Source organism: Pristiophorus japonicus, chromosome 23, assembly GCF_044704955.1.
Source record: "Pristiophorus japonicus isolate sPriJap1 chromosome 23, sPriJap1.hap1, whole genome shotgun sequence".
Taxonomy (NCBI): Eukaryota; Metazoa; Chordata; class Chondrichthyes; family Pristiophoridae; genus Pristiophorus; species Pristiophorus japonicus.
This window is the reverse complement of record NC_091999.1, coordinates 62,095,890-62,098,916: the sequence shown is the minus strand read 5'-3', so window position 1 is coordinate 62,098,916 and position 3,027 is coordinate 62,095,890. Positions and strand designations below refer to the sequence as shown.

At 44.8% G+C, this 3,027-nt stretch overlaps 1 non-coding gene across 1 annotated transcript; it reads right to left on the bottom strand.

Annotated features, from left to right (window-relative positions):
* Nucleotides 1-1,155: 1,155 nt before the first annotated feature.
* Nucleotides 1,156-1,227, bottom strand: trnad-guc (transfer RNA aspartic acid (anticodon GUC)). Its single transcript has one exon. It is a non-coding gene; the product is annotated as a tRNA-Asp (tRNA).
* Nucleotides 1,228-3,027: the final 1,800 nt, after the last annotated feature.

Here is a 3,027-nt window from a genome sequence, read left to right as displayed (position 1 = left end):
TTAAAGAGATACCAGGAGTGGGGTACGAACCCACGCGGTAAAAAACCTTTAAAATTCAAGGCCAACGCCTCAACCACTTGGCTATCCTGGTCCTGGGCGAGCCTGCACTCTGTCTCTGTGAGAATCTGGGCTTCAACTCCAACCCCACATACAAAAACATACACATCGGCTTTCAGTGAGCATTTACGAACATTTTTAGTGATATTGAGACGGGGGCAACTCTCCTATTCTTTTTCGAGTAATGCACTGGGAACTTTCATATCCACCCGTGGGTGCAGACGGAGCTTCAATTTAACATTTCATCCGAAAGTCAACAGCTTCAACATTGCAAAATTCCCCAAGTGCTGCACTTGAGTGTTAGCCAAGATGATAATGCTCAAGTCTCAGAAGTGCGACTTGAACACACAAACTCCCGATTCAGTCGAGAATGCTGCCACTGAAACAAAGCCGATACAAAAGTTCACAACTTTATAATTTCCCCCAAGTCTGTTTTATAAGTTCCAGGACATACCAAATTCATGGTGAGGATTTCCACAGACAGGTGCACATACACAGCGACATATATAGAGACAGACAGACACAGAGACACACACACACATAACCAACAATTTGCACGCACCAACGGGCATGCACAGATGCCTTCGTCATCTCGAGGGATAGACAGGCTGAATCACTGTCGCAACTTTGACTGATGTTTGCGATTTCTGAAACGGATGTATCGTGAATATTGCAGATTAATAAAAATGAGAAAAAAATGTCAGTGTTGAAAGCTGTGGGACGTTATTCCATCTATCTCAGGATCAGTTTGGCAGAGAACCGGTGAAATTGTGAAATGGAATGAAAAATGCTGAGAATCGTAGTCGGCAGGATTCGAACCTGCGCGGGATAACCCAATGGATTTCTCGTTCATCGCCTTAACCACTCGGCCACGACTACTGTGTTGCTGCCTTTTTAAACGTTACTCAGAAAAAACTAAGTCATCCATCTCTGTGCAGCAGACGGCCAAAGACTCCTGAAAAATTCTCCGTTTGCTAAAAATATGGACGAGGCAATCTCCTCCACCTGTATTTTTACAGTTCGATATTGCTCTGGAACTTTTTAATATGAATCTCTTCCAAGAAACAGAAGTAAAATTCTACGATTTGAAATAACTGCCTCCCCGTCGGGGAATTGAACCCCGGTCTCCCGCGTGACAGGCGGGGATACTCACCACTATACTAACGAGGAACCAATTTTGTCAGAGCAGTAATCGAGCCACTGTGAACAGAACTGGGCACCATGAGAAGTCGACAGACACATTGAGAGACAGAGACAAACCGACAGACAGGGAGAGACAGACAGCGAGATAGAGACAACGAGAGACAGAAAGTGTGAGACTGAGAAGGAGAGGCAGACTGAGTGAGAAAAAGACTCAAACATTTCCATATACAGAGATGTGTGTGTGTGATCTATTATGAGAGAGAGAGGGAAAGAGTGATAGAAAGACAATGATAAAGACAGTTACAAGGAGAGAGACAGATGGAGAGAGAGCGATAGAGACTAAAACAGAAAATGATGGAAATACTTTTCAGCTTACAGGCAGGGACTCACAGAGACAGGCAAAGACATGGACAGACCGAAATGATGGGAAAGAGAGAGCCAGTCAGACAAAGAGTCTGAGAGAATCCCATTGGAACAGACTTGGCACCGTGAGAAAGAGACAGATTGAGAGACAGAGACAAACAGAGAAACAGTGACAGACAGAATAGTCAGACTGAGAGAGACAAAGACTCAAACACACAAACACATGCACAACTCTCTGAAGAGAGAGAGAGAGTTAGAGAACGAGCGACGCAGATGCATTTCACAATTTCATTGCATCATCGGTTCAGAGTGTCACATTGTTACAGAAAATTGCTGATTCAACCGATGAAAATCCGGTCTCACTGATCAGAATGGGAGGAAATCCGTGTTAAATTAAAGAGATACCAGGAGTGGGGTACGAACCCACGCGGTAAAAAACCATTAAAATTCAAGGCCAACGCCTCAACCACTCGGCTATCCTGGTCCTGTGAGAGCCTGCATTCTGTCTCTGTGAGAATCTGGGCTTCAACCCCAACCTCACATACAAACACATACACATCGGCTTTCAGTGAGCATTTACGAACATTTTTAGTGATATTGAGACGGGGGCAACTCTCCTATTCTTTTTCGAGCAATGCACTGGGAACTTTCATATCCACCCGAGGGTGCAGACGGAGCTTCAATTTAACATTTCATCCGAACGTCAACAGCTTCAACATTGCAAAATTCCCCAAGTGCTGCACTTGAGTGTTAGCCAAGATGATAATGCTCAAGTCTCAGAAGTGCGACTTGAACAGACAAACTCCCGATTCAGTCGAGAATGCGGCCACTGAACCATTGCCGATACAAAAGTTGACAACCGTATTATTTTCCCCAGGTCATTTTTATAAGTTCCAGGACATACCAAATTCATGGTGATGATTTGCACAGACAGTTGCACATACACAGAGACATATAAAGAGATGGACAGACACAGAGACCCAAACACACATAACTAGAAATTTGCACGCACCAACGGGCATGCACAGATGCCTCAGACATCTCGAGGGATAGACAGGCTGAATCACTGTCGCAACTTTGACTGATGTTTGCGATATTTGTCTCCTGTGGGCTGAGGGGCACCTCCTGTATGGTAATGTGGGCTGCTCTGCATCCGCTGGAGCGAATGGTGGTCGTGCGTATCAGTGCCACTGATAAATAGCCATTATCAGGTGCTGGGGCCACCTCTACTCCAAACTCATTATCCCTCTCTGTTTGACTGTTTGGTTGGGGTTGTGGACTGCACTTACCCACCTTGGGGTACATTATCTCTATTACCGTAGGATATGGTGCTATGGCTGTGCTCTGCACTATCCATCTGGTCCTGTCTTTTTCTCTGCCAGCTTATTTATCTTAGCTTCTAACTCTTGAATTTGATGTGTTTAAGTATCTATCTGTGCTCTGTAGCAGGCGAGTAAACATAGA